At 48.2% G+C, this 24,158-nt stretch overlaps 1 protein-coding gene across 2 annotated transcripts in view; it reads left to right on the top strand.

The window, feature by feature from the left end:
- The first annotated feature begins 3,333 nt into the window (after positions 1-3,333).
- Positions 3,334-24,158, top strand: part of LOC138249674 (transient receptor potential cation channel subfamily M member 2-like) — a 519,042-nt gene continuing 498,217 nt past the window's right edge. For both annotated transcript variants that reach the window (XR_011194834.1, XM_069203635.1), the window contains exon 1: positions 3,334-3,482. The gene's annotated coding sequence lies outside the window, so the exon portion shown is untranslated. The remainder of the gene's footprint in view (positions 3,483-24,158) is intronic.

The raw sequence follows: 24,158 nt of genomic DNA, 5'->3' as shown, positions 1-24,158 counted from the left end.
GGTGTTAACAATCTTTTTTGACGTCCTCCCCCAACTTCCCATAACTTCCTCCTTGAAATTCGTCACTTTCACCCAGCAAAAGTGCTTCTCATCTCTCCATAGTCCCTCTCTCACATGCATTTAATTTTTTTAAGCGCTGGTAAAGGCTGGCTTTATTAATCCACACAACTATCCACATAAAATACAGATCTGTTCTTTGGAGCAGGTACATTAACCCTCTGTGCTACTTTATGGTGACTCAACACTGCCATCAGAAAAAAACTCCATCTTCTCTAGCAGGAACAAGAGTTATCTTGACATTTGTATCACTGCCTAAAACCTGGACACAAAAGGAACTCTGCAGCAGGTGCTTTTAAGTCGTAAGTTATCGCCCTTGAGGTCAGCCCCCCCTGCAGACCTGCGCCCAATGCTGCCGCACTGGTCTCACTGCCCTAAAGCCTGTCCTGTTCCTTCATACAGTGTGAGGGTCTGTACCGGAACACCAACAGCCCACAGACCACCCAGGGGAGGAGTTCATTGCTCTGTCATTCCATGTCACCCACACTCCAGGCCAGCAAGAAGACTCCAGCCCTCACACAACACACCGCTTGCCACACCGGCCACACCTCACATTTGTACTCCACCTTCCATGCACAGAAGGCTGGCTGTGACCTTGGGGGGTCACACCAGTGTTAGCAGCATTTGACCTCACTGCTGAACACAGCCCACCTCCCACACCATCCCCAGCCGTCATGTGTGGGTGGAACACCTCCGAGGTGCAGCCACAGGGCTCCATTGTGTGGAAGGGGCCCTTCACTCTGAAGGCCTGCCAACAAACCCAGGTTGCCATGGGGACCACTGGTCTTTCCACCGGAAGCAATTAAAGGATAACTCAGGGTTGGACAGCAAAACATGTTCTTGGTGGTAAGTAAGGCGGTGCTCCCTGCTAACTCCCTCTGTCGCTGTGTTTCACCACATTTGTGTAAGTCGCAGTGCATAACTAGAATGTTGAGAATATTTACTGTGGGCATTTTGTTGTGGTGAAGTGTTGTGTTGTGTTGTTTGTGCTGTTTTACTTTCCTGCTGCATTATTTCACAATTTGACTGCTCTGTTGTGCTGTTCCCGGCTGTGTTCTGTGTTGTTTCTTTGCTCTGTGACATCTCATACAGCTGCGTGTTTATGGTACACTTTACAGATGCCCCAAAAATGCCGGTTGGTTTCCAGTGAACAGCACAGCATCCCTTTATAGTACAAGTGCCCAGCATCTACTTGCCATGGTCACAGGTGGCAAAATACTGCTGGTAGCTCTTTGTCTGCCACAGAGGCCTACCTGAGGGTTCAGTGCTCTTGTCATGTGATAAGGCCCCCAGTCCCATGGGTGTCTGGCAGGTAGTGACTTATTCCAAAGACTAGCAAACAAGTAGGGCGAACTTCAGAAAGATGATTGTGTGCACTAGTTTACTCCTGCCCAACCAGACTTTCTACTCGCGAAGGTGAAACACTCTTCTGTTTTCATGTGCACCCCGTCCTCATCCTACCACCTGTCCCAGCAGCGCCTGCTCATTCCTGGAGGACTCCATCAGGGTGAGATTCCCACTGGTCCTAGGAGTGCCTTCTAGGCACTCCACCACCCCATCAGTGTGAGGATCCCCCTTCTCCCAGAAGCGCCTGCTCATTCCTGGAGGACTCCATCAGGGTGAGATTTCCACTGGTCCTAGGAGTGCCTTCTAGGCACTCGATCATCCCATCAGTGTGAGGATCCCCCTTGGAGGACTCCATCAGGGTGACATTCCCACTGGTCCTAGGAGTGCCTTCTAGGCACTCGATCATCCCATCAGTGTGAGGTTCCCCCTTCTCCCAGCAGCGCCTGCTCATTCCTCCCAGGCATCCCGGGTCTCCACTCAAGGGCAAAGGCCCTGGCGTGGGGGCGGGTAGGTAGGAGGGCAAGGAGGCCAGGGACTGAAAGGGGAACTGAAGTAACCCTCCTGCTCGGACCCCCTCCCCCGGAGGGATCTTTGCATCTTCCATCATCTTCCTCCAGTGATTGACTCCCGCTGCACAGCTGCTGCATAATTCTGAGTGACATGCCCTTAATTCAAGCATTCCATCCATCGCATTGCTTTTTGATGCCCTAAGTATGACTGGTGTGCCCAGAGCTGACAGTGCCATGATCCAACTCACCGATGACGCCCGACAAGGCTGAGGGCTGGAGCAGGCCTAATACAGCGGGACAGAGGCTGATATGTACAAGATCGGTACCTAGCATGAATGGCACAGGAAGCAAAAAAAATAATGTAATGGGACAAGGTAGAGAGAATTACCAGAGGGTAAGGTTTATTTAAACCTTGACCCATCACATCCTTTGTTTTCTCGTTGAGATCTACAGTAAATGAGTTGGTTCCGCCCAGACGTGTGCTCCCTGTACCATAGTTCTCACCCGGTCTCCCAGGGATGAACCCCAACAAGTACTGAAATGGGACTAGAGTTGTGTTTCTTCCCATTCTGAAGTAGGGGCCTGATACCTTTTTTTCTGGACTCTTCCTATTGGAGGAGGACCAAGGCTCATTTGCATATAGTGGGTTATTGGCTGAGGGGTCAAGGTGAGCAGAAAGGCAAGGGGCTGGAACGAGGCTCCGAAGCCTGATCAGTGGTTCAGAGTGATTCAATCAGGCCACCCATCACATGTTTTATATTTTTCTCAGTGAGTTACGGTGCAATAGGTCTGGCCGGATATGGGTGCTGTGCCCGTGACCTATGACTGATGTCTCAACTCACTCATGCGGCCCAGCAATCCTGAATAGGCCAGGTGAGGGGAGGCAGCTTGGGCTACACTCTTCCCAATGCGCCTGGATCCGGGCTAATTTGCATACTTTTGGAACCAGTCGGAGGTGGCACAGAGAGCCAAGAGGCAACAGCTAGAATAATTCTCAAATAGGCTCAGATAGGTGGTCTTTCAATGAAAAAAACAATGGCAATTTGTTTATGTTTTTGAATAATGGAACACCCAAGCGCTAATAGGTGAAAATAATGTCTGAAGTTGCAAACATATTTTGTACCATGAGCATTATCCCTCTTTGTGTTCTAATAATCATTCTGAAACCATTTACACATAGACCATATTTGGCTGATGTTTCCATATTTCTTCCTGCCTCGACTTAGATATACGTGCCAGTCTCCACAGTGAGACTCTCGTCTCCAGGGCCACACTGCAAACAGGCCCCTCGGTCTCTCCTGTCCTCGGCCAGCAGGCCCTCCGGCTAGGGGGGCCGGGGAGCCGACAGGAAGCCCTGGGGGTGCACACTTCCTAATCTCTGCCAGGTCACGTGCTCTCGTTTCCTCATTGTGCAGCTGTTTTGCTGCTGCGCGTCTGCCTCGCCATTTCATCATTTTGGGCCATCCTTGCACTCGGGAAAGACCCTGGGGTGAGACCTCCTTTCTTGAGGCATGGACCCCCCTGTCACTTCCTCCTAACAGGCGCCGGAAGTCATCTCTGCCAATCCAGGTAAACGTGGTAACTACAGTTTTTGAACCTCACGTGTGCCACTGAAGGGTGAGGCGTGATGGCACTCTTGTGCCAGGGCACCCCCGCGGGTCTCGCGGGCACCCGGGGCTCTTGGGCGGGGGTGGAGATGCTGAACAATAGGTCCCGAGCAGAGCTCTCTAGTGCCACGTGTGGTTTCCGCAAGGGCTTCTGTGAGTAATGGGGGGCAGTCTCCAGCTCACGAGGATGTGAGCTCGGAGCAGGCTGCCCTGGTCTCGGGGTCCAGGTTAGCGCACCCCGATGCTGCAGACTGGGGGTGCTTCCCCTTACTAGAGGGCTCTGCCCCCCAGTGCATGACTCCTGCAGCCTCTGGGCGAGGTCAGTCAGGGAGGCGACCAGCAGATTGTGCGGGGGGTGGGAGACACATGCGTGCCAAGGAGCTACGTTTTTCAAAAGCAAACATTTCCAAACCTTCGGGAGCGTCGCGTCCTTTGACACTTTTAATGGTGACAAACATCTAGTAAAAGTCGCAAGTATGAAAGAGAACTTCAGAAGAAAAAATCATGTGACTGATTCTCTCGCAAAAAAAGACCTTATGAGGTAATTCTTCTGCAACCACTTCTTTTGCGAGATTTTTCACTCACAGTTTGGCAAAGTGTATACACACTTTTGCACCGTTTGTGAAGTGCGAAGTTTGTAAACTTTGCAGAGCTTCAAAGAAGAAATGTAAATTTCCCTTCCTGTTGCCGATCGCTCACGCCTCTCTCGCAGTTCACTGGCAAATGAGAAAAGAGGCGCCGACGTCATCAGCTCAGCCTGTGTCCCGCCTGTGTCCTGGCCTGTGTCCCGGCCTGTGTCACCCGTGTCCCGACCTGTGTCCCGCCTGTGACCCGGCCTGTGCCACGCCTGTGTCACCCCTGTGTCCCAGCCTGTGTCACCCCTGTGTCCCGCCTGTGTCACGGCTGTATTTTAACCTGTGTCACACCTGTGTTACGCCTGAGTCCCGACCTGTGTCACGGCTGTCTCCTGACCTGTGTCATGGCTGTGTTTTAACCTATGTCACACTGTTTCACGCCTTTTCCCGACCTGTGTCACGGCTGTCTCCTGACCTGTGTGATGGCTGTCTCCTGACCTGTGTCATGGCTATGTTCTGACCTGTGTCACGCCTAAGTCCCGACCTGTGTCACGGCTCTCTCCTGACCTGTGTCATAGCTATGTTCTGACCTGTGTCACGGCTGTGTATGAACCTGTCACAACTGTGTCCTGACCTGTGTCACGGCTCTCTCCTGACCTGTGTCACGCCTGTGTTCTGTCCTGTGTCACTTCTGTGTTATAACCTGTATCACACCTGTGTCACGCCTGTATTCTTACCTGTGTCATGCCTGTGTCCTGACCTGTGTCACGCCTGAGTCCCGACCTGTGTCACGGCTATGTTCTGACCCGTGCTACGGCTGTGTTTTAACCTGTGTCACGCCTGTGTCCTGGCCTGTGTCACGCCTATGTTCTGACCTGTGTCACGCCTGTGTCACACCTACTCAGCAATGGGGCTCCAGTCTGTACCTGCTGTAACCCTCTTTCATTTGGACCCTGAGCTGACCCCACCTGGGCGATAAATAAGTGAGGTGCCGTGTCCTGCATGCACCCCAGACTGTCTGGGCAGCCGCCGTCATGCAAGGTTTAGATGAAGGTAGGAGAGGGGCCGAGCCTTGTACAACAAACACCCCAAGTGAAGCACAGAGGAGGAATCTTGAAGATCTCCAGCAGAATGTGTTCATCTGGTCCAGCTGCCTGTTCAGCACCGCCTGGGCTGTGTGAAGTAGCGCTTGATGCCATTTGGGCCTGCGACTTCCTAATCCTTGCTGCAATGACCACTGGGCGCTCCATCACTGCAGTGTACGAGGCCAGCTAAAGCCCTGTAGCAGGGAAAGCCCTGGAGGAGGCCAGATAAAGCCCTGCAACAGGGAAAGCCATGTAGGAGTCCAGGGAAGGCCCTGTAGGAGGCCAGGGAAAGCCCTGTAGGAAGTAAGCTAAAGCCCTCTTGGAAACCCGAGAAGGCCCTGTAGGAAGCCAGCTAAAGCCCTGTAGGAGGCCAGGGGAAAGGCCTGTAGGAGACCAACTAAAGCCCTGCAGGAGGCCAGGGAAAGCTCTGTATGAGGCCAGGGAAAGCCCTGTAGGAGACCAACTAAAGCCCTGCAGGAGGCCAGCTAAGCCCCTGTAGGAGACCAGGGAAAGGCCTGTAGGAGACCAGGGAAAGGCCTCTAGAAGGCCAGTGGAAGGCCTGTGTGGGTAGCTTGAAATCAAAGGAGGCTCACCTCCTGGTTGTTCCTGACGTCCCATCTCATCATGGTTAGACTGCTACTAAGCCTAGGTCTAGAAGAGATGTCTAAATATTGATGCAGGTATACGTGGGAGATGGGCTGCAGGAATCAGGTGCATCACGAGCATGGAGGGTGAACTAGGGACAACGGAGACAAGAAAGGACTGCACCTGCTGGAGACCGAGCCACCCCTCTATCTCGCTGTACTGCATGAGGTAGCCTGGGTCTTGTGATACCGAGGTAGACAAGAGCTTAGAACTTGAAGATGTTTGAAGATGTTCCTTCTACTACCCTGACATCATTGGTTGCTGTGTTGTGCTAATTCTTATTAGGATACGTCTGCACCTAATGGGTGTTCCTGGCCCCATGGGTAGTTTCTGAGCCACAGACACAGCCCTGGATCTCAAGCTTGAGGTGTCACCAGACTTACTTAGGTCCACTGACCCCCCAACCTGCACTGAGATGAGCCTTGATTCCAGTGGGTTGCCTGAACTGTGTCTGATAACCCTCAGTCCCAGGTTATGGTACTGACTTCATGATCTGAGCTGTTGCCTGGTTTTCCTTTCTAGCCAGTAACATTTTCCATGGTTTGGGACCCCCATCCCATTTCAGAGTGTGATGAATTTGCCATGCGTGTCACAGTATTGGCTCGGACTCACAGAGAAACTTCCCTGACCCCTGGACTGTGGAGAAAGTATCACAATGGGCTGACCTATCACAGGCCTCGGACATATATTGCACCCTTTTTGACCCCTATCCTGCATTGTCTAGAGTGGGGGAAGTGAAACCTACAGTGATGTAATTAATGTTTCCTACATAGTGACCTCCACATTATACACAGTTAGAGGTCTTACCTCACTCTGAGTGTGAAAGAGAGTGTTTTAAATCAACAGGGTTTGATGAAAAAGGGAGGACTCAAGAACCCCTTGTGTGAGCATCGAGCACTCTAATGAGGGCTGGGAACGAGATTATTTTATCTAGGTTTTTGGGGTGACTTTTTGGGCACTGTGTGAGAAAGTAGCCTCTTTCTAGCCTTGTTACCCCCACTTTTGGCCTGTTTGTGAGTGTATGTCAGGGTGTTTTCACTCTCTCACTGGGATCCTGCTAGCCAGGGCCCAGTGCTCATAGTGAAAACCCTATGTTTTCAGTATGGTTGTTATGTGTCACTGGGACCCTGCTAGTCAGGACCCCAGTGCTCATAAGTTTGTGGCCTATATGTATGTGTTCCCTGTGTAGTGCCTAACTGTCTCACTGAGGCTCTGCTAACCAGAACCTCAGTGGTTATGCTCTCTCATTTCTTTCAAATTGTCACTAACAGTCTAGTGACCAATTTTACCAATTTACATTGGCTTACTGGAACACCCTTATAATTCCCTAGTATATGGTACTGAGGTACCCAGGGTATTGGGGTTCCAGGAGATCCCTATGGGCTGCAGCATTTCTTTTGCCACCCATAGGGAGCTCTGACAATTCTTACACAGGCCTGCCATTGCAGCCTGAGTGAAATAACGTCCACGTTATTTCACAGCCATTTTACACTGCACTTAAGTAACTTATAAGTCACCTATATGTCTAACCTTTACCTGGTAAAGGTTAAGTGCAAAGTTACTTAGTGTGAGGGCACCCTGGCACTAGCCAAGGTGCCCCCACATTGTTCAGGGCCAATTCCCCGGACTTTGTGAGTGCGGGGACACCATTACACGCGTGCACTACATATAGGTCACTACCTATATGTAGCTTCACAATGGTAACTCCGAATATGGCCATGTAACATGTCTATGATCATGGAATTGCCCCCTCTATGCCATCCTGGCATAGTTGGCACAATCCCATGATCCCAGTGGTCTGTAGCACAGACCCTGGTACTGCCAAACTGCCTTTCCTGGGGTTTCACTGCAGCTGCTGCTGCTGCCAACCCCTCAGACAAGTTTCTGCCCTCCTGGGGTCCAGCCAGGCTTGGCCCAAGAAGGCAGAACAAATGACTTCCTCAGAGAGAGGGTGTTACACCCTCTCCCTCTGGAAAATGGTGTGAAGGCAGGGGAGGAGTAGCCTCCCCCAGCCTCTGGAAATGCTTTCATGGGCACTTTTGGTGCCCATTTCTGCATAAGCCAGTCTACACCAGTTCAGGGACCCCTTAGCCCTGCTCTGGCGCGAAACTGGACAAAGGAAAGGGGAGTGACCACTCCCCTGACCTGCACCTCCCCTGGGAGGTGTCCAGAGCTCCTCCAGTGTGCTCCAGACCTCTGCCATCTTGGAAACAGAGGTGCTGCTGGCACACTGGACTGCTCTGAGTGGCCAGTGCCACCAGGTGACGTCAGAGACTCCTTCTGATAGGCTCCTTCAGGTGTTGCTAGCCTATCCTCTCTCCTAGGTAGCCAAACCCTCTTTTCTGGCTATTTAGGGTCTCTGTCTCTGGGGAAACTTTAGATAACGAATGCAAGAGCTCATCCGAGTTCCTCTGCATCTCTCTCTTCACCTTCTGCCAAGGAATCGACTGCTGACCGCGCTGGAAGCCTGCAAAACTGCAACATAGTAGCAAAGACGACTACTGCAACTCTGTAACGCTGATCCTGCCGCCTTCTCGACTGTTTTCATGGTGGTGCATGCTGTGGGGGTAGTCTGCCTCCTCTCTGCACTAGAAGCTCCGAAGAAATCTCCCGTGGGTCGACGGAATCGTCCCCCTGCAACCGCAGGCACCAAAGAACTGCATCACCGGTCCCCTGGGTCTCCTCTCAGCACAACGAGCGAGGTCCCTTGAATCCAGCAACTCCGTCCAAGTGACTCCCACAGTCCAGTGACTTTTCAGTCCAAGTTTGGTGGAGGTAAGTCCTTGCCTCCCCACGCCAGACTGCATTGCTGGGAACCGCAACTTTTGCAGCTACTCCGGCCTCCGTGCACTTCCGGCGGAAATCCTTTGTGCACAGTCCAGCCTGGGTCCACGGCACTCTAACCTACATTGCACGACCTCCTAAGTTGTTCTCCGGCGACGTGGGACTCCTTTGTGCAACTTCGGGTGAGCACCGTTTCACGCATCCTCGTAGTGCCTGTTTCTGGCACTTCTCCGGGTGCTACCTGCTGCTGAGAGGACTCCTTGTCTTGCTCGACGTCCCCTCTGTCTCCTGACGCAATTTGCGACATCCTGGTCCCTCCTGGGCCACAGCAGCGTCCAAAAACCCTTACCACATGATTTGCAGCTAGCAAGGCTTGTTGGTGGTCTTTTGGCGGGAAAACACTTCTGCACGACTCTCCATAGCGTGCGGGATCCGTCCTCCAAAGGAGAAGTCTCTAGCCCTTGTCGTTCCTGCAGAAACCTAAGCTTCTACAGTCCAGTAGCAGCTTCTTTGCACCCGCAGCTGGCATTTCCTGGGCATCTGCCCATCTCCGAGTTGCTTGTGACTTTTGGACTTGGTCCCCTTGTTCCACAGGTACCCTCAACTGGAAATCCATCGTTGTTGCATTGTTGGTTTGTGTCTTTCCTGCAGAATTCCCCTATCACGACTTCTATGTCCTTTGGGGAACTTTAGTGCACTTTGCACTCACTTTTCAGGGTCTTGGGGTGGGCTATTTTTCTAACCCTTACTATTTTCTAATAGTCCCAGTGACCCTCTACAAGGTCACATAGGTTTGGGGTCCATTTGTGGTTCGCATTCCACTTCTGGAGTATATGGTTTGTGTTGCCCCTATCCCTATGTGCCTCCATTGCATCCTATTGTAACTATACATTGTTTGCACTGTTTTCTAAGACTATTACTGCATATTTTGGTATTGTGTATATATATCTTGTGTATATTTCCTATCCTCTTACTGAGGGTACACTCTGAGATACTTTGGCATATTGTCATAAAAATAAAGTACCTTTATTTTTAGTATAACTGTGTATTGTGTTTTCTTATGATATTGTGCATATGACACTAAGTGGTACTGTAGGAGCTTCACTCGTCTCCTAGTTCAGCCTAAGCTGCTCTGCTAAGCTACCATTATCTATCAGCCTATGCTGCTAGACACCCTATACACTAATAAGGGATAACTGGGCCTGGTGCAAGGTGCAAGTACCCCTTGGTACTCACTACAAGCCAGTCCAGCCTCCTACACACTGTCCATACAGATACGTTTTAAGGCACGCGAAAGTGGGCAATTGCCTGCGCCCCACCTTCCAAGGGGCCCCCTAAGAAGGCCAATTTGTTGCTCTGTATCATAAATGTCTATTCTATTTCTCTATCTAAACCCCTCTGCCTCTCTGCCTACTTCTATCTCTGACTCTGTTTCTCTACCCTTTGTCATTTTTAAGAGTTCTTAAGGTTCCAAGTAAGACAAATTTTAACTGTTTTTGTGTGACACTGTTAAAGTTAAACATATAATTTAGTATTGTTTTTTATTATGCCAGCTTGAAATAGCAAGAAATGGGCGATAAAGTTCTGTATGGAGGCCCAAACCATGTCTTTGTTCAGGGCCCCCAAAGATCTCCCCTTTTATCGATAAGAGGGAGGGGTGGAATATTCTCTCCTTCATGGGTAGATCGCTCCTCTTAGCGATAGGAGGGAGGCGAGGGCCACTCTACTCTCCCTCCTCCCTGGATAGAAGATCTCTCCTCTGTATAGTTTCTCTGCACAAGGTGAACTAAATCGAAGTACCAATAAAACACACTAGTGAAGTCTGGGAGGTGTATTGGCCTCACACTGATCTTTTCGAGGATCGTTTAAATCAGGTGTCATGGGACCTGTGATGCCCCAGTCCCGCCTGTTGTCAGACTGTTCTGCACTGAACTTTCAAAAAGGTGAACCTATCACATTAGGACCTGATTCGCAAAGGTAAATTGACAATTTTGTGTAAGTTTACAATTGTTTGACATTTCCAAAGGTATTTAACAAGTAGTATCACGACTGTGGAATCTCTGCACATAAAAAGATAGGATTATTCAATCAAAAATTCACACAGGATTTTGAGCTTACCTTTGTTAATCAGGCCCTTGGTGTTTAGGAGAGTCACAAAGACTTCTATCGGAGGTCAGCTGCAAAGCTTGAGGAGAAAGTGTTTGGTGCATGTGTTGGACCCTGACACTGAATGCGCAGACACACACGCAGATACCACACAGACAAACACCTCACATGAACGTACACCCTACGCACACACACATAATCCCCCCCACCCACCCACCCATAAAGACACATTCAGGCACCACACACAAGCACACACACTACACTCCCAGGCACTGCACACACACACACACACACACATAAACCCCCCCCCACACACCCATAAAGACACATTCAGGCACCACACACAAGCATACACACACACACTACACTCCTAGGCACTGCACACACACACACACACACTCCCAGGCACCACACAAACAGTCTCAGGCACCACACTCATGCACTCTCAGCCCCCCCATGCTTACACACACAGATTCATGCACGTAGATTCAGGCACCACACACACACTCGCAGGCACCACATACACACACACCCACACCCACACTCACACACACTCTCAGGCTCCACACACACACTCTCTCAGGCAATATGCACACACTCTTTCTAAGGCAACATACACACACAGTCAGGCACCACACACATACATATACACATACACACACACTCTCAGGCACCACACGCATACACCACCGAAAGCGGGGGGAGGGCACAGAGAGCTTGTGGCATAATGCAAGCAAAGCATGCAGTGGGGTGTGCATAGAAGCCGGGCCTGGGCCTGTGTTGTCTTATCAGTGAGGCTTCATGGTTAGATAAATTTAACCTTTGCGTTACCAGCTTAGTTCGAGAATCTTTCCTTCTAATGGACACTTATAAATACAGATTTGCACCAGGTAGAGTATTACTGTATGATTTAATGTATATATTTTGAAGTTACTTATATCAAACACTTTAGGCATATTTTTCTGCATCCTGTCTTATACTGTGCGGAATACAATTTTAAAATGTCAACTTGCATATTCATAGTGCTTTCAGTTGGAGGCTGGGACTTTGTAGCACTATAAATCAATATTCCCCACTGCATCAATCAGGATTCAGTTGCACTGGTTACACATACAGACACCTGCGGTGATCCTATTAAACAATTACCCGTTTATAACTAAAAGAGTGCTGATTACTTGAACAGGTATTTATTTTTCATTTAAGGAAATTCACTTTAGGGTATCTTCCCAGTGCCATGGCACTGAGCACCAAGCTCCAAGGGATAGGGTTGGTTTGAGAGGCACAAAGAGCCTTATCTATGAGAGGCTTGCGCTGCCGGAACTTCAGTTTTTTAGATGCTCCGGCGACCCAAACCTCTTAACCATATCTATGAGGTCACGCTAAGCTACTTTGCATGTCTTGGGATGGCCTCATAGATATGGAGAAAGGCACTGCAGGAGCTCCATGGTCTTTGAAGTGGTTTTTCGGCACTCAACACCCGTGGATTTTCATGCTGCCTCAGATTTACATAATCCAGTAAACCTAGGGAAGCTCCAAAACCTAGTGCCCCCGAAGTGAGGCATAACAAGGAGAAATTTTATTTCTCCTCATTTTTCCTCTTTCCTCCATGTGTGCTGCATTCTGCAGCACACATAGAAAGAGAGAAACGCCTCTTGAGATTGTTTTTGTGCAGGAAGGTGACGCTTCCTGCACAAAAACAATCCTACATGCAACGGAGGCACCCCTGCACCACGATGCAAGGGTGTCTGTGGTGGCACTAAGCAGCAAAATGGCGCCATCTCAGGGGGACCGGCAGGAATGTACCGCATAGCATAAATATGGCGTGTTCCTGCTCTTTCACTTTGGTGTAGGACAGCGCAGCATGGTGACTTGAGTAGCTGCTCTACCACAAAACCCGCAAATGAGGGCCCAATTGTGATCCGTCCGAAATAAACATTTCTGTCAACTGTCTGTTTATGTTACTAGACAACCCCAAAGGAAGGGGGACCTATAGGCTTAGACATACCATTAAAAGAGCCTGTGCATCACACAACAAGCCAGGAGGCCACTGAGAGATACTATCAAAAGATCCACAAGTTACTCATCCACTGCAGGAGGGGCGGGCACACCTGCCACCTGCTGCCAACATTACCACATGGTGTGTCTGGCACAGAGTGCCGGGGCTCTTACAAGCTGCTAGGCCTGGGCGGTGTGGGCAGCTATGTTCCTGGGGGAAAGATGTGTTGAAGGGCATAGATTGCAAAAGAGAGGAATGTGAGAGGGACAGAATCTGCTAAAAAGGTATAACGATTAGGGAGGGCAGAAAGGGAGAGGTGCATATAAAGGAGGAGAAGAGGTGAAGTGAGGTAAGAGGCTGGGGGAGAAAAGCGGTAAAGATCAGCACACAGAGGGGAGTGGATGGTACTGCGGGGAGAGATAAAATATGAAGAGCATGGAGGGAAGAGGTGATGTAATGGGGGCAGAACCAGTGAAAAATCTTGAGGCTGGAAAGATACAAGATGAAAGGTATAGTATGGATTGGAGAGGCAGGATCATAAAGAGAACTTAGGTGGTGGGGAGAGAGAATGGTGAGAGGTAAGCAGATATAAGAGGACAAGTCCATCAAGAACAGGTAAGAGGCTGGGGAGAGAGGCAGGGGAGAGAGATGTAAGAGGGGAGGAAACAAGAGAATGTTAGAGGCTGGAGAAAGATGAGAGGTGAGCAGACAGGAGAGAGAGGTGGTTGTAAGACGACCAGAATCAGTGTGGAAGGGGAAGTTTTGAGCCAGTGGTTGCCGATGGGGGCTGCCAGCACCTATTTTTCTACATCAGGCACTTACCGAGACCGAGAGAGGGAAAAACACACTAACAGGAAAAGAGAAAGATAGAAAAACAGTCACCAACTGATAAAGGAGGAACCTCTAAGAATGAGATAAAAAGGGTTGGCATTGTCTAGCAGCGGATTAAAGGCGCTTGAGGTGGATTCAGGACTATGCAGCCCTGGTATTCGGAACACGTTGATTTTTCATAGCACTGACCAAAGGTTTCTGAGCAGCGCTTTAGGCAGTGTCTCTCATTATTTTACAAATTAAGGGAAGAGGCCGGAGAAGTTTGATGTCCAAGGGACAGAAGCAGTAGGAGATGGGACAAAGGTTGGAGAGAGGGGAGAGATGGACGTAAGAGGGGTAGAATGCTCAAAATAAGGTATAGTCATGGAGGGATGAGAAGAAGGGCAGAGTATGGAGGGGGAGCTGGGTGTAATAATCAATGAGAAAAGGTAAGGCGCTTCAAAAGGATGGAAGGGGAGAGGTGGATGTAAATGGGGTAGAACCAGTGATAGAAGTTGTGAGACTTGGAGGGATGAGGGGTTAAGGGTAGTGAATGGATAAAAGATGTGACAGCAAGAGAGGTAGAACCATCTAGAGAACATAAGAAGAATGGACAGGACAGAGAAAAAATTGTGAGAGGTAAATAGAAGAGAGCAGAATCACTAAAAGATGGTAAGAGGTTTGGGGGAGGGAGACAGAAGGGGGACATTAGATGGGCAGAACAAGCAAGATAAATTAAAAGGGCTGGGGAGAGAGGAGCGATGAAGAGTCGCTCAGGGAGGCAGAGGTCTAAGAGGGGCAGAACCAGTACGAGAAGGTAAGCAGAGAGAGGGAAGGAGGGAGGGGAGAGGTGTACGCAATAGGGGGCAGAACCATCAGGAGCAGATACATTAAAAGGGAAAAGGAAAATGGAGAGGGGGATTTATGAGGGTAGAACCAGCAGAAAAGAGAAAAGGCTGGGTGGAGAGCTGAGATGTGAAGTGTTGGGCAGGGAAGGCAGATTTTGATGTAAGAGGGTAGGACCAGCAAGAGAAGCTGAGCTGCTGGATAGAAAACTGAGAGATGAAGGACAGATCATGGAGAGGACAGGTAGATGTAAGAGCGGCAGAACCAGAGAGAGAAGGTGGGATTCTGGGTGAGAGATATAAGCACCTTATCCAGCCATTCTATTGGTGTCTTTTAAAATGATTGCATTTAGGGAAGGTGTTAATGGAATGAAATACCAACAAATGTTCTATGTGACTAATGGCCCCCGAATCCTCAACAAACACCTTAGTATGTCTCTGTGAGCCCAAAGTGTTCTGTGAAGGGATAGGGATATATAAGCTACCCCGGAAGGCCTAAGTACTCTGCGGCCCAGGGACAGGGGACAGGCTTGGATAGACAAGGAGCCAGAAACTCCAAAGTTGGCTGATGGGCCTATGGCTGGCGCCAGCTTGTGGGACAATTGTTTTTATTTCTGAGGATGAACTAGCCCCTGGCCTGGATTGGCTTGGCCGTTGGTGCTGCAAGTAAGAGGGCTGCTGCAGACTCAGGGTTGGTATGTACAGAGTAAGTTTGACACTGACTTCCAGCTCATTGTCATGTTCAGAATGACAATGGTCCAGCCTGGACAGGCACAGCACGGCTCTACCTCCTCCCACAACAAAGAATGCCAAACCTCAGGGAGTTTCAGCACCGTTAGAATTGGCCTTGTGTGGGAGGTGAGGTAAAGGAGGCTGAGCGTAGAACGACAGGGGGCCAGCTGAGGAGTAGAGGGCATTCCATATAGTACATCAAAGCCCGTGGAGTGATCTGCCAGTCATTGAGCCTATACGAGTCGGTGTCCAGAAGGTTCAAGGAGGCAGATCTTGCATTGGAGGTTTGAAGGACCAAAACCGGTTTGGTTAGGAAGCTTGGCACATGGCTGGAGTGACTTGTGGATGATCAAAGGAGTCTTGCATTCAGTTATCTTGTTAAGAAAAATCTAGGTGCAATTTGGTTATTAAATATTAGACTAAATATGAATTGAGCAGCTTGGGACTTAAAACTTTGCGTTTTGGTAAGTGTCTTCCCTTTTTAAAATTGTAAATCTCTGGAATTTGGTAGCTTGATTTTGCAAGTCACACACACCTCCCCGAAACCTATACATAATCCACCTTCCTGGATTCCCTATACGTACAGATGTAAACTGCATAGAATCTACTATATTGAGTGCCGCCTGTTTTGTTGCTTTAATTTAGTACTTTCCTGCTTGCTGAATGGCTCAATATAACTTTTGGTCTTTTTTTTGCCAATGACAAATTGTTGTTCATTTTCACTCATGTCTTCTTTATATCTTAAAGTTAGTTCAGTTCTTTGAACTGTTAAAACGCAGTTTGGGAGTAAGTGAGGTGTTTATATGTTGAGTGTGTTGCTGTGGTCCAGCACTTAATGCGTTTGCCATCTAATGTAGCAACCACCCCACCTGTGTGAGACATCTGTGCTGCCTCCTACTCTCATCTCTGCCAATCTGTGTGTCTGTTCTTTGCTGCACATGTGCAGGTCACTCTCCTCTTCACATCTGGCGCGCATCTCTCTGTGCTGACCCCCCCTTGCCGGCTGAAAGCCAAAGGCCTTTTCCACCGATCTCACTGGCATAAAGGGAGGTTTGGGGTGTCACTTGAAGATCTGTACAGCTCTGGGACAATCTGTGTTGGAATTGTAACTAGGCACTAATCTGGAAACTATCAGTGAACATTGCAGTAATGATATTAGTTTTGGGCAGACGTAGGCCGAGCTTTTCACCTAGTTTGATTAATGTAATGTATTTCTACTTAATAGAGCTTTACATTATCTCATTTTATTAGGATCATTATGTTTATTTTTAGCCATTTTGCTGTTATCCACAGTATGGAAATAGGTTCTTGAAAAGTTGCTTCGGCATGCCAGAGAATTGAGTGTCAATTGATGTCACTTCCTGTGATGTCACTTTCTGGGATATAGGGGCCTCATGTTCCTATTTTGCCCGGAGCCCCAAAATACCCTAAGACCGGCCCTGGCTGCTTGTGTTTGTGTTTTCCATTCTGCTGCCCGTCTGTACTTTGTGCCTTCGCATTACGCCTTCGGTGATGTCCCTGCATCTCACAGACCCTGAGTTTGTGCAACTTCTTTCTCTGCTATCTCAGCATTCGCTGTACCTAGTAAGATGCTCGGACATTGGAGGGCATGGGTGTTGTATCCAAAAGAAGGGAAAAACAGAGAAGGAATACTCCTGAACACGAAGTTTATTTCCACATCAACACCAACGTCCTCACAGCTCCAAGTACAGCAACTGACTCAGGAGCCGATGAAGTCATCAGAACTCCACGCACCCAGCATTCCATAAAGGTACACTGCCCCCACCAACAACAAATTACAATTGCACATTTTAAAACACAACACATCTTCCCCCTTAACAAACAGAACAAATACAAACACATATGCTACACATTCCCTTCTATGCTACAATAAAATATACAAAAAAAACATTGGAAATGAAAAAACCCAATAACATTCTAAACCTTCCATACATAGACTAAGAAATGAAAAACAAGTTATACATAGGCAATAACGGCAAGTTGTACATAAGCAATAAAGGCAATATCCCACTGCCTCCCTAAATACCTAGTACGTCACAAACTGATTTAAATATTTGGGTCTAACAGCATTTCTTTTGGGCCTACCCATCACACCCTCCAGATTAGCACCTTCCTCCAACCTTTCAACTTCACCCTCACCCATCACCCACACAGTATTTCCTATGCCAAAATTTCCACGACTGTCATGCATGTTGTTTTCTCGTATGTCTTCTCCTGACCCTCTTCCTAGATCACTAAATTGCCCAGAAAACACACATCCTCTTTCATGTGGAGAACTACCACACCCCACATTCTCACCTGATCCTCTACCTAAGGCACCGCCATCATAACCACTATCTTTCAACTCAACATCAGCCCAAACACCTGAATGTTTTACCCCAGGGGCTACATCTGTCACTTTCGCCACATTTCTCTTATTCCACCATTTGCCACCCTCAACCATAACAGAATGTTTGGATACTCTGACCACCCTGGCAGTGGGAACAAAACTTGACAATCCCTTTCCCTTCCCCTGAGGTTTTTTTACTCTAACTACATCACCAATACCAAATTGAACCTCCTTAACTCTTTTCAGATCATCAACTGAATTTATGTTGTATCCAAAAGAAGGGAAAAACAGAGAAGGAATATTCCTGAACACGAAGTTTATTTCCACATCAACACCAACGTCCTCACAGCTCCAAGTACAGCAACTGACTCAGGAGCCGATGAAGTCATCAGAACTCCACGCACCCAGCATTCCATAAAGGTACACTGCCCACCCCCAACAACAAATTACAATTGCACATTTTAAAACACAACAATGGGTAACAGGGCCATCCTCTACATTCTCCAAGAAAGGGAGAGAGGGCCCTACTTAACCTACCACCCCTAGGGGACAGGGCACCGTAACACAGTGACAAGAGAAGATCCCCTGGGGGGACACGAAGCAATCCACCACTCAACACACCATGTCAACCACTCATTCACTCCAGTCATCAGTCTCAATAAAGGCATATACTAGAAAGTTATTTAATACAATAATCCCATATAAATACTAGATAAAAACCACCATTAAAAGGCCAGCGGAAAACTGCTACAAAAATAATCAATAAAAACAATACATTTAGGGGACAGAACACAACATGAGGGAGTCAAAACACAAGACTTCCATCCTAGTCTGTTATATTTGAGCTGTCCCAATTTTGGTAAGTACGGGCTAATCGATTTGTGCACACAATCTCTTTTCAATTTTAAGCCCGTTCCAATGGGTCCAGCAATCCAGTTTGCGTCAACACGTTTCGCTGGTCTTTCAAAGTCCTTCCACCACCTTCTTCAGGACAAGTGAATATTCTCACAACATATAATTTTCAAATCTGCATCCAACAAGTCAGACAGGAGCTCACCAGTCTTCACACATCTATATCCTTATCCAAGCATTGTTTCTTACTTCACGATAGTCCAAAAATGGATCACTTCATAGAGTCCATTTGTTTTTCAAATTCATCTAAATAGGAAGAGCCCTATGCCATCAAATTGGCTCTCAGTCTCTGATCCTAATCGCTGGACGCTCAGTGGAGTGAATGAGTGGTTGACATAGTGTCCCCCCCTGGGGATCTTCTCTTATCACTAAAGTTGGCATCCTGCCATGCCCCCACATCCAAGCCCCCCCCCCTTTCTCTCTCTGCCTACCTCTACTTCCAGCTCTGTGTCTCTATCCAGTGGATTTTTAAGGTTTTTTGGGGTCGTGGGCAAGACATATTTCAAATTATGTTTTGTGAGCCCCCTAAAGTTCTATATGTAACTTACAATCGTTTATAAAATCCAAATCTAACGGCTATATAAATCAAGAATGTGTAAAGCCCAACAATTCACCTGTGAGGGTTTCAAGGCGCTGAACTGTAGGCATCGGGATTTGAAGTGATTTCCCCAGAATCACAAGATGTTCAGCCGACGCTGAGATTCGAACCTGGTTCCCCCGGGGTCTGAGGTCAGCAGCTCAGGCACTTACGCACTATTCTCTCCCCCTTTTAGCTCAACTTAGATCAGCTTTATTGATCAGGAAATGAGTAATAGAATTCCCCCATACGTATGTTTGGTGTCTAGGAGCTATGCACATGCAGGATTTTGTCCCTGGTGTTTTGGGGCCAGCAGCCGTAACGCGCGGACACCCGGTGGTCATTTGTAAGTGAACTGCTGGTTGGACAGGGGTTTGAGACCCGAGACTCGTATCATGTGCTGTTGCACAGCCTGGAGCCTGTCACCACTGGCAGGGGGCGATTTGATTAAAGACATCGAGATAGCTGAGAGGGGTTCGTGCCTGTAGCTGAGAACTGATAGATTAATACATTTAAACTCGCTGGCGTGATAACGACATCCCTTGAAGGCCCCCAACCTACATAGGGTTCAAGCCACTGCATTCTGGTTGTATCATGCCCACGTCCTGCACCCTGGGAGGGGGCATAGTGACACTGCCCCTTTACAGAACTGGCACTGCCCTCAGCCAGTCAGACGAATGTCCGACCCCTGGAAACTGCCAGCCAGACACACACGCGGTAAGGAGACGCGTGACTGTAAACCGGTGTAATCCGCGTCATTTCGGGAATTTCCCATCATGGCCCATGAAGAGCTGCACTGCGCGAACAGTCAGATCTTCGCAGCTGTTGTTCACAGCAGTTGTGTTTTTTTGCACAATTTTTTTGTGTGAGAAGCATTACTGCGTCAAAACCTTTTGCGAGGATTTTATTTAGCGCTGTACTATAGTGCTAAATGCTGAGTTTGGATTTCATATCATTATGAGTAATTTAGCTAATTTTGCCATTTTTTCTAGTAATTATATCTAAACGCGAAAATGCAATATACCATGGTTTCTTGATGCGGAGCTCCCAGATACATCAGTACAATAGATCTTGGACAAGGCAAGGGACTTTCCGAACCGTTCCTATGTCCCGCCTTCGTTACTAATGTTATCTGCTTTGGGAAATATGTCTTAATTTTTTTTTACTTTCACTGATACCACTGCGCCACTTCGATTTATTTTACAACAGAAGGAATACCCTGCCCGTGTATAGCGCTTGTGGTGTCGGCCTCGTGGCTCCACGTAACAGCATCTGGATAAAGTGAGTCGTAAATTGAAATATTTTCCCCACGCCACCTCTGCCCCCGGCTAGTCTGAGATATTTAAAAGAAGGAAAGCGACAGATCTCACACACGAGAATATCTTGCCGACTACATTAAATGATTAAATGAAACCCTTCTCTTGCTCACAATCAGTTATGTCCACACCCTGGGATTTATGGGTAATCCCTCTATGGCTGAAGCCCTCATAGATAGAGAGGGATGGGGAGAGAGAGGGTGTGTGTGTGTGACTGTGTGTGTCTGTGTGAGGGAGTGTGTGTGTGCGTGAGAGTGTAGGAAAGTAGCCTCTTTCTAGCTTGGTTCCCCCACGTTTGGCCTGTTTGTCAGTGTGTTTGACTGTGTCTACTGGGATCCTGCAAACCAGGACCCCAGTAGTTATGCTCTCTCCCTTAAATTTGGTTGTTGTATACTGGTAACCCAGTATTTCACCCACAATTGGCATATTGGTGCCCCCTTATAAGTCCCTAGTATATGGCACTTAGGTACCCAGGGCATTGGCTTTCCAGGGGATCACTATGGGCTGCAGCATATATTTTGGGACCCTGAGACAGCCAAAGCAAAGGGTTCTGCAGGACTGCCATTGCAGCCTGTGTGAAAAGGGGCAAGCACCCTTTCACTGTTGTTTTCCACTGCATCAGGTCACTTATAAGTCACCCCTATGGTAGGCCTTCTAGCCCAGAGGTCAGGGTGCAAAGTACCAGTGTGTGAGGGCACCCCAGCACTACCAGAGGTGCCCCCATGAACTCCAGGCCCATTTTCCTGGAGTTCGTGAGTGCAGGGTCACCATTTTATGCGTATACTGGACATGGGTCACCACCTATGTCCACCTACATAATGGTAACTCTGAACAAAGGCTTGTTAGGTATCAAACATGTTGGAATCATACCTCAATGCTTTTGCAAGCATTGGTTGTACGATTACATACACTCTGGGGGCTCCTTAGAGGACCCTCAGTATTGCCATTACAGCCTCCTGAGGGGTTTCAGGCAGCCCAAGCTGCTGCCACCTACCAGACAGGTTTCTATCCTCCTGTTGCTTGAGAAGCTCAAGCCCAGGAAGGCAGAACAAAGGATTTCCTTTGGGAGAGGGGTGTTACACCCTATCCCTTTGGAAATAGGTCTTACAGGCTTAGAAATGCTTTGAAGGGCACATTTGGTGCTCTTCTTGCATAAACCAGTCTACAGCAGTTCACCAGTTCAGAAACTGCATCTGGACCCTTCAGGAACTCTACAAACTGCAACAAAGAGGCCAAGACGACTTCTGCAACTTTGTATCTTCAGCTCCTGCCAGCACCTGCAACTGTTTCCCAGTCATGCATCCTCAGAGGTCAGCCTGTCTTCAGCCTGCACCAGAAGAGCGAAGGAATCTCCCTAGGGGTGAAGGCGTCACTGCCCTGCTTCAGCAGGCACGTATTGCATTGAACGACCAGTCGCTTGGATCTTCTCTACAGTTGAACTGTGTGGATCCAGCAACACAGGTGGTGGACTGAAGTGGTCCCAACGGTCCTGCCGTCCCACTGTCCAACTTTGGTGGAGGTAAGAGTTTGCCTTCCCACGCAAGACAGAATCCCCATACACCGCGTGTTTTGCAACTGCCAAGGCTTGGTGGCATCCTTTCACAAGGTTTTTCATGCACTGTGTAGCTCCAACCCCCAGCACTCCATCCTTCGATGCACAGCTTCCTGGGTGGTTCTCCAGAGGCATGGGGGAGCCTTTTTCATAGTGCTGCATGGGCCTCCATTTGCACCTTCTTTGTTCCTGTGCTGTGGGACTTCTGTGTGTGCTGTCTGGTCTTCTTTGGGCTCTCTGAGTTTCTGAGAGCCCCCTCTGACTTCCTCTCCTGGGTAGATTCAATCTGGTCCTTCTTGGTCCCGGGCAGTGCCATTTTTCCCCAACCACAAGCTTTGCGTGTACCAAGGCTTGTTGGCGGACTTCAGCAACACAAACCAGACTGCAATCATGCATCCGGCGTGGGACATCACTTGCACCAACCAGGAACCCAACTCAGTCTTCTTGGGTGCAGTACTAACTGTTGTTCTTCACCGGTGGTTCTTCTTTCGCACCTTCATCCGGGTTAGCAGGGGCTCCTGTTCTTCCTGGACTCTTCTGTCCTTCTTGGACTTGGTCCCCTTCTTCTATGGGTCTTCAGGGATGGGAATCCACTGTTGGTTTCTTGCAGTCTCTTCCAGTTCTTGCATAATCTTCTTTCTTGTTTTCTTGTGTGTTCTTTACTAAGGACCTTACTAGCCAGCAGCCTCCGGTAAAAACCAGAAAGGGAGTTAAATTGGAGTATTGGAGGACGCACAGTGGCCACGTGCAATCTGTATAAATAAAGCAGCTATTTGTAAGCTGCTCAGGCAATTGTGAAGAGCCCCCGAGGATGGAGCACTCATCAGCACACTCCAAGATCAAAGGAAACTCCCAAAAAAAGGAAAAATGGTGCTTTAAAAATCTCCAGCAGGAAATACTTTGGGCTAAATTACATTATGCAGCAGGTTTATCTGACTCAAGACGCTTTTGGAGGCTGGATAATGACATCCAAAAAGGTCCAAAATCCACTGCATATAACGTGAATATAACTGAAGAAGTTTGGGCCAGTTTCTTGAAAACTCTCTTCAGGGAATGTAACATTGGAAGAGAAATGCAAACTCAACGGGAGAAAGATGACATGAATACTCTGGAGGTCACCGTATCACAGATAACAAAGATCATTGGGAATTCCAGATCTGATTGTGCGCCTGGCCCAACTGGTTTACCACAAACAATATTCAAAGAATCAATGAAAAGATGGGCAGAGTTTCTGGCAGTATTATTTAACTATTCTTTGTCAACTGGAAAAGCCCCAGCAAGTTGGAATGGGCTCAATAATCCACCCGATATACAAAGGGGGAACGGTCGCCTCCCCAAATAATTATAGACTAATCGCCCTCCTAGATGTGGATCTTAAATACTTCTCTACACGCATGTTGCAGCACCTTGAATCATGGGCAGCGGAAAATGGGAAGCTTCCAATAAATCAAATGGGGTTTGTCAAAAACCAAGGGACAATAACGAACCTCCTGACTCTGGGTCTGACCATCAATATGGCAAAGGCAACTGGGACTCCACTATTTATGTGCTTTGTTGACTTTAAAGCAGCATTTGATTGTGTACCCCGTAGTAACCTATGGACAAACTACAGCTATGGGGGCTACCCCCAAACACTTTAAATGCTATAAAACAATTATACTCGGACACATGGGTAAAGGTAAAACTCGGGGATGGCACACATTTATTCAGGGCTATTAAAACAGCAGCCGGTCTGAAACAGGACTGTGTTCTAGCTCTGCTACTTTTTAATCTTTATGGTGCAGATCTCTCCACAAGGCTAAATAGTCTATCCGCCCACTCGCCCACCATAGGGGGATATCAGCTACCCAACATACTCTACGCGGACAACCTGCTCCTGTTAAGTAATACCAAAGTAGGGATGCGTAAACTGATGGATAGCCTAGAGGAGTATACTAAAATAAATGAGCTGGAAATAAATCAGAACAAAACTAAAATTATTGTCCTCAATTGCAGGCCCTCTAATCAGCGCAAATGGTACCTAAAAAGCAAGACAATAGAGGAGGAGGCCACCTATAGGTACCTAAGGGTCACAATAGATTTTAGAGGAAACTATGCATGTCACAGAGAAGGAATAACGAACAAGATACACTCACTTATCACACGTTTGGAACCCTAGCCAAGACCATTCGTGGGCACTCCCTTAAGCCTTTAACAGCAGTAATGAGAGTAAAACTACTGCCAACACTTGCTTATGGTACGGAGATGATGAGGTGGACGGGGACAACACTTTTGGATAGACTCCTGGAAAATCATATGAGCACATTTTCCATCTACCCAGAGTGGCTTCACCAGCCCAGGTCAGATTAGAATT

This window comes from Pleurodeles waltl, chromosome 8 (assembly GCF_031143425.1).
Source record: "Pleurodeles waltl isolate 20211129_DDA chromosome 8, aPleWal1.hap1.20221129, whole genome shotgun sequence".
NCBI lineage: Eukaryota > Metazoa > Chordata > Amphibia > Caudata > Salamandridae > Pleurodeles > Pleurodeles waltl.
The sequence above is the reverse complement of the archived record's forward strand: the minus strand, read 5'-3'. Positions and strand labels throughout refer to the sequence as shown.